Source organism: Eubalaena glacialis, chromosome 9 (genome assembly GCF_028564815.1).
Source record: "Eubalaena glacialis isolate mEubGla1 chromosome 9, mEubGla1.1.hap2.+ XY, whole genome shotgun sequence".
NCBI lineage: Eukaryota > Metazoa > Chordata > Mammalia > Artiodactyla > Balaenidae > Eubalaena > Eubalaena glacialis.
The window spans coordinates 70,528,618-70,536,526 of NC_083724.1; the positions used below are offsets into that span (position 1 = coordinate 70,528,618).

General features: G+C 39.5%; 1 pseudogene; it reads left to right on the forward strand.

The window, feature by feature from the left end:
- Positions 1-6,309: 6,309 nt before the first annotated feature.
- On the forward strand, positions 6,310-6,889 carry LOC133097195 (small ribosomal subunit protein eS7-like; annotated as a pseudogene).
- Positions 6,890-7,909: the final 1,020 nt, after the last annotated feature.

The window sequence follows — 7,909 nt, forward strand, 5'->3', positions numbered from 1 at the left end:
CCCCCCTGGATTTCTAATTCCCCATCCAGCTGTTCTGACCCCATTAAAGAAGTTGCTTTACCACCACAACACACACACACACGCACACACACACACACGCACACACACACACGCACGCACACACACACACACTCAAGCTTGTGCTGGGAGCATTGAAAACTACTCCAGAAGAATGTCCTCAAACCAGGGATTTTTAGACTTAGATTTTATGGATCAGTAGAAAAGCAATGTTAACAGGGGTAGTTGTCACAAGATTATTCCCTGGAGTTCTGACATCCTATAAAGCTCTAGTTCTCATGTTGGATACGGTAAAATAACTGAGTCAAGTTCATAGAGGATTGGCTCAAGGAAAGGGGGCCATGTCTTTTAATGTTCAGTTGTATTCGTTTTCTATGCTTTATAACAAATTACCACAAATTTATCAGTTTAAATCAACACACACATGTATTATTTCACAGTTTCTGTAGATGAGAAATCCAGGCACAGCTTAACTGTGTTCTCCACCTCAGGGTCTCATCAGGCTGTAATCCAGGTGTCAGCCAGAGCTAGGGTCTAATCAGAGGCTCAACTGGGGAAAGAGCTGCTTCTAAGCTCTCAGGTTGTTTGCAGAATTTATCTATTTGCAGTTGTAGGGCCGAGGTCCCTATCTTGCTGGCTGTTGAGTAAGGGTTGTTCTCAACTCTGAGAAGTTGCTCAGAGTTCCTTGTCATGTGGCTCTTTTATGGGCCCTATTATAATATGGTAACTTACTTCTTAAAAGCCAACAATGGAGATCCTTTTTCTTTTTTCCCCCAGTTGTATTTTATTTTATTAATATATTGGCATATAATATTGTATAAGTTTAAGGTGTACAACATGTTGATTCAATATACTTCTTTATTGCAAGATGATTACCACCATCGCATTAGCTAACACCTCTACTTCATCACATAATTATCATCTCTTTTTTGTGGTGAGAACACTTAAGATATACTCTCTTAACAACTTTCAACTATATAATATAGTATATTAGCTGTAATCATCATACTGTACAATAGGTCCCAGAACTTGTTAATCTTACAACTGTAAAGAGAGATATTTTCTTTGCCAAAATAAAAATGTATCATCCTAAGGACCTATTAGGCTTCCTCCATTCTGCATTGAAAAGCTAGATTACTGACCATATGGCCCCTTTTGCCTGAAAACTAGGAAACTCTGAGCCAAATCTGTAGCTCAATCACAGCAGCAGTGTTGGTTTGACCTACACATCTCCTTTCACATTCCAGGGAACCTCTTTACAAAGAAACTGGCATTATCAAAAAATAGACCTCTGGCATCCTCCAGGCCATGGTCTGCTGTTGGCTTTTTCAACATCTAATCTTTGAGTTATTGGTTAATGTTCAGTTAACAGTCCCTCCTTGATGCCCTAGAAACTTCAGCCATGCTTCTATTACTTTGACTTCCTGCCACTATGGATATGCTATTTCTTCTGACTGGTTTACCCTGGTTTGAAAAGCAGTGCTAGGATCTTTTTTTTTTTTAATTAATTAATTAATTTATTTATTTATTTATTTTTGGCTGCATTGGGTCTTCGTTGCTGTGCGCGGGCTTTCTCTAGTTGCGGCAAGCGGGGACTACTCTTCATTGAAGTGCGTGGGCTTCTCACTGTGGTGGCTTCTCTTGTTGTGGAGTACGGGCTCTAGGCGTGCGGGCTTCAGTAGCTGTGGCACGCGTGCTCAGTAGTTGTGGCTCACGGGCTCTAGAGTGCAGGCTCAGTAGTTGTGGCACACAGGCCCAGTTGCTCCGCGGCATGTGGGATCTTCCCGGACCAGGGATCGAACCCATGTCCCCTGCATTGGCAGACGGATTCTTAACCACTGCGCCACCGGGGAAGCCCTGGGATCTATTTTTTATATTTACTTCATTAAGCAGTTGATACATCTTTTGTTACAGGCAACTTTACATTCCTTTTGCAAAATATATAAAGTTTCAAAAAATAAAACCCAATATTTTAATTCTAGAACTTCAGTATGATGCAAGGTAAAATCCTAGAAAAATATTTTGTAAATTTCTAAATATATCTCTCCTATCAATCATTGCCTTCTCAATTAAAAGATATTTCAATATTAATTAGACATTGAAATAAAGCAAGGGACTCAACTTGTCAATCTACAATTCTCACTTTTTTGAGAATTAGCCCCAAGTCAGTCCCTTCTTTACTCCTAATGGGGAGATAGAGTCATCACCAAGCCCTTTAGCTGCTCGTAGCCCCTAAATGGCACATGGTTAGAAATGGGTCCCTCCAGAACAGGACAGCAAAAGGAAAGGGTGGAGAGATACAGAAGACCCTACATCTTGTTAGGCAAATGTGGGGTGAATGAGTGACAATAACCCTTAACCATTTACAGTTTTAATGGAGCCAAGGTGACCCAGAATCATTTGGAACTCAAAGAAAATGATTTTGTGTATGAGGGGATCCCAGTGATGAAGTGTTGATGGCTTGATTCACATTAACAAAATGAGAAAGTTAGGGAACTGAGAAAGGAAAAGTGTTAGTGAAAGATATTACCTCTGTTATTGTATATGTGTGGGTGAGGGAGATAGAGATCTCTATTTTTGAGTTACTCAGTGGGGTTGAGTAGGCCCCAGGACATTCCCATTAGTGGATAATTTCACAGAGACATCGTTCACTTGTATGGGAAGAGAAGACTGCGTATACTTGCTGGTGAAGTGAACCGAGGGACAGCCTCCTATGAGCAGGTGGATGCCCACGGTGTGGAGTGGGTTTCCATGTAGATATGGGAAGCACACTGGGAGCCTGAAGCGAGGAGGTCTATTACCTCTGCCAGTGTTGGGGCAGGACACTGAAGTTAAGAGAAAAAAAGTGAGGCTTTTTGAATAAGTCACCTAGGGCTGGAAGAAACATTGTTTTGTTTTCCTAGAGCCTCTTTGGCATGCTTCCTTGAAGCTAGGCCAGTCTTGGAGATTTTAATAAATTTTCCTGAATTGGATGGACTTGGGCATTCTAGCCAACACATTGTCTGTGCCAAGCTTCCCCTAACTGGCAAGTAGTGCTTATGTTAAGCAATTATTAATAGTGCCTTCATTGGTAGATTACTAAACATTAGGTAAATCAACAGTAGCTCTTCATCAAGAAGATCAGTGACCCTTGGCACAGGATAATTGCCAAGAACACTTGTATTTCTTGTTCCTGCATGTGTGTGGTCTTTGGATGTTGGCACGCTTGGCAGGGCACATGATGGAATATTGAATGTACAAGATTTAAAAGTTAGTAGACTTGCTCCTGGATCCAGCTATGCCACGACTAGCTATGTGATGTTTGGCAACTAACAACTTCATAATTTCCTCAATCCCAACTGTAAAATGGGAGTTAATATAACAGTGATTAAAAGCGATTTATACATCCAGCACTATACTAGATCCTGGTGGGGCCGGGAGGGTAGGAGAGCATGCTTAAAGAATTATGGCTCACTTCCTGGCTTCAAATAGTCTGTATTCCCTACTTTACAGGGTTGAAAATACTAAATGGGGTGGTGTATATGCTTTGAAAAAGTGTAACATGCTATATAAACACAATTTATTATTGCATTTACTGAAGAAAACCTGCTGGTTCTATAGTTTAAAATAATTTATTTTCCTGACAACATGATGCTTCCATGTATTTCTCAGTAATTCCCCATCCCAAGAAAATGCCTGGCTCTTTAGGTCAGTGACAGCATCCTATAACATCATCACTGGGAGAAATGAAGGTCATTGCTTCCTTCTTTGTCATTCCTTCTTCTTATTCCAACACTGACCACCCTCTGCCCTCCCTTACAAGGGCTTGGTGGAAAAGTAATCCCTTTGTTTCACCACCACCTTTGATGCACCCCCATGCTGACTCCAAACAGCTCATGTTCACTAAAATTGAGCTTTCCTTTTATTCTCACATATTCAATCAGAGCTCCAGATGGGTAAGCAGGAGATCCCAGATGGCCTGACCACTTCCTGGATCATAAAGCTTCTCAGTATATAAAATAGAAATCTCTTTGATGATCCATGTATTTGTCAGGATTTGTTACACAGCACATGTCCCAGGCAAGTCTCCTGTGATTTCCAGCACCTCTATCATAAGCCCAGAAAGACAGTTGGTTAATTTGTTTGTTTATTTAGCTTTCGCTTGGGCAGTTGGTTACAAAGTTTCCTATTTCTTTTTCTTCTGCCTGCTGCATCATCTCCTAACTTAGAATGCAGTCACGATGCCTTTCCTTTAAAAAGTACATGAATGCTAAGATCCAGGATGGACTGCTGATTCTCTGAAATAATGTCATGTTCTTAATTATTTGAGATATATTTCTCATCATTTATTTGAATTTCTTGGCTCTCATTTACCTAAGTGGAAAACATCTATGTATTTATTGGGGACTTCCCTTGTGGCACAGTGGTTAAGAATCCACCTGCCAATGCAGGGGACACGGGTTCAATCCCTGGTCCAGGAAGATCCCACATGCCGTGGAGCAACTAAGCCCGTGCGCCACAACTACTGAGCCTATGTGCTGCAACTACTGAGCCTGCATGCTGCAACAACTAAAGTCCTTGTTCCTAGAGCCCATGCTCTGCAACAAGAGAATGCACCGCAATGAGAAGCCCATGCACCGCAACGAAGAGTAACCCCCGCTCGCCACAACTAGAGAAAGCCCGTGTGCAGCAACAAAGACCCAACACAGCCAAAAATAAATAATAATAAAAAATTTTAAAAAATATATATGTATTTATTAAACAAATATGTAATGAAATCTTACTATGTGTGACACTGTTCTAGGTGCTGAGTATACAGGGTTAACAAAACAAATCAAAATCCTTATCCTTCTAAGCATCCTTATTCTTATCTCACCAGAACTTATATATTAGTGAGAAAGAGAAACAGTGAAAAGAATAAGATTAAGAATGAGAAGGGAGAAGGAGGAGAAGAAGAAGAAGAAAAAGAAGAGGAAGGGACCATGTATGTGTGTGTGTGTATATATATATATATTTTTTTAATTGTGTAAGTTCCGTGGAGAAAAATGAAAAATGGAGAAGACAAGGAGGACAGTAGGGGTGGAGATGCAATTTAAAATTTTAAGTGCTAAGAATAGACTATGGGGAACAAGGGTGAAGCAGAAAGATAATGGTGGCTTAGCATAGGGTAGTGACAGTGAGAGAGGTGAGAACTGGTCACTTTCTGGGTTTATTTTTAAATTAGAGCCAATAGGATTGTTAATAGATTGAATTTAAGAGAAAGAAAAGAAAGTTAACACGAGAGAAGCTAACTTGGGGAAGAAGGTGAAGGTTTCGTTTTAGATGATGAGGGTAGTGGAGGTGTTAAAGGTTTGAAGAAAGAGGAGAAGTTATGAAATAGTAATTTAGGAAGAAACAGAATGAAGGAGAAAGAAAGATCTGAAACCATAATAAATAGTAGTTTTCTAAAATTGAAAAAAGACATAAGTCCTCAGACTGGAAGTGCAAAGTCTTGAACTGAATATATAAAAATAAATCCAGGGCTTCCCTGGTGGTGCAGTGGTTGAGAATCTGCCTGCCAATGCAGGGGACATGGGTTCGAGCCCTGGTCTGGGAAGATCCCACATGCCGCGGGGCAACTGGGCCCGTGAGCCACAACTACTGAGCCTGTGCATCTGGAGCCTGTGCTCCACAACAAGAGAGGCCGCGACAGTGAGAGGCCCGCGCACCGCGATGAAGAGTGGCCCCCACTCGCCACAACTAGAGAAAGCCCTCGCACAGAAACAAAGACCCAACACAGCCAAAAATAAATAAATAAAATAAATAAAATTTTTTTTTAAAAAAAGCAAAATTTGAAAACCATTGGTTTAAAGCACAATTGGGGAGGAGGTAAATTTGGAAAAAAATAAAAAATAAAATAAATAAATCCACATGTCAACATTAAAATGAACCTGCAGAACATCAAAGAAAATAAGACTTTTAAAGCTCTCAGATAGCAGACTTTTCCTCAGCTGCAATCAATGCCAAAAAATAACAATAATATCTTCAGGGCTGACAGGAAATAACTGTCAATCTACACTCTTATGCCCGAACAACCTTTCAATTGTAGAGACAAAAAAGTCATTTCACCACACAAAAACTTGGAGTATTTACCAACTACTGATCCTCACAAAGGGAACTATTAAATGATTTATCTCAAGAAGAAAAAATGAACCCGGAAGGAAAAAATGAAACAGCACACACACACACACAAATAAAAATAACTATTTTGAAGTTTTAAAAGTACAATAAAAGCTCTAAACACAATAAAAAGATGGAGTGGGGGGCCGTGTCATGTTCAGTTCCAGCACGAAGATCGTGAAGCCCAATGGCGAGGAGCCGGACGAGTTCGAGTCTGGCATCTCCCAGGCCCTCCGGGAGCTGGAGATGAACTCAGACCTCAAGGCCCAGCTGCGGGAGCTGAACATCACGGCCACCAAGGAAACTGAAGTTGGTGGTTGTCCGAAAGCTATCATAATCTTTGTTCCCGTTCCTCATCTGAAATCCTTCCAGAAAATCCAGGTCTGGCTAGTGCGTGAGTTGGAGAAGTTCAGCGAGAAGCACGTTGTCTTTATCGTTCAGAGAATTCTGACTGAGCCAACTCGAAAAAGCCGTACAAAAAAATAAGCAAAAACGTCCCAGGAGCCGCACTCTGACAGCCGTGCATGACGCCATCCTGGAGGACTTGGTTTTCCCAAGTGAGATCGTGGGCAAGAGAATCCGCGTGAAGCTGGATGGCAGCCGACTCGTAAAGGTTCGTTTGGATAAAGCACAGCAGGACAATGCGGAACACAAGGTTGAAACGTTTTCTGGTGTCTATAACAAGCTCATGGGCAAGGATGTTAATTTTGAGTTCCCAGAGTTTCAGCTGTAAACAAAAATGACTAAATAAAATATTATTCACACACAAACAGAAAAAAGATGGAGTGGGGGCATTGTTCCTTGGTAGTAAAAGCGGAAAGTAATGTTTGCCAGAAAGATAGAAATATTACATAGCTAAATGTTGGCAGAAAAATGTATGGTTAAATATTTTGGTAAACATTTAAGAGTAATAACTAAAATGGTAGGAAAACAATCTAGTTTATAAAACAGCATAAGGGAGGAAAAAATGTAGTTATCTTGTTAGTCCACTAGATGAAAGGAAGTAAAAGAAATAAGCAAGAATAAAAAAAAGGCAATCAGAAAACCTAAAATAAAAGGGTAGAAGTAAACCCAAATGTGTCAGAAAACTCAATGTAAGTATTTGACCTTGCCTAATAAAAAATTAAGCTTGGCTTTGTAAGTCTTCTGCAGGCAATTTAAAAGTAGATTGTGTTTTTATAGCACATCTGGTAATCTCTGCTTCAGAGAATAAAAGAAGTAATATTTCCAACTCATTTTGTAAGGTTAGTCTAACACTAATATTAAAGCCAGACAAGGACTGTAAAAGAAAAGCATATATTTGCAAAGAGATACAAAGTCCTAAATAAAACATTAGCAAATCATTTGTCAGTGTATAAAAACCAAAGAGTTTATAAGAAAATCTATGTCATACACTTTAAATACAGATTAAAGGAGATAAGTATATACTTATCTTAATAGATGCAGAAAAGTCATTTTATAAAATGTAATATTCATCAAAATTTTTAAAAATCTCTGCAAACCAGGATTATAAGGGAACTTCCTTAACACCATATACCTATAGCAAGCACTATCTTAATAAAACATTTCACCTACTATGACTGCTTCACTTCAATATTGTGATAAAAGTCCTAACTGATCAAATAAGAAAAGAAAGGAAATAAGAAGCATAAAACTTGGGAAGGAAACCTGAAACCTCTTCTTATTTGTAGATTATGTGATTGCCTAAAGAAAATAAGAGTCTATACAAAGTTAGAATCAATAAGAGAGCTCA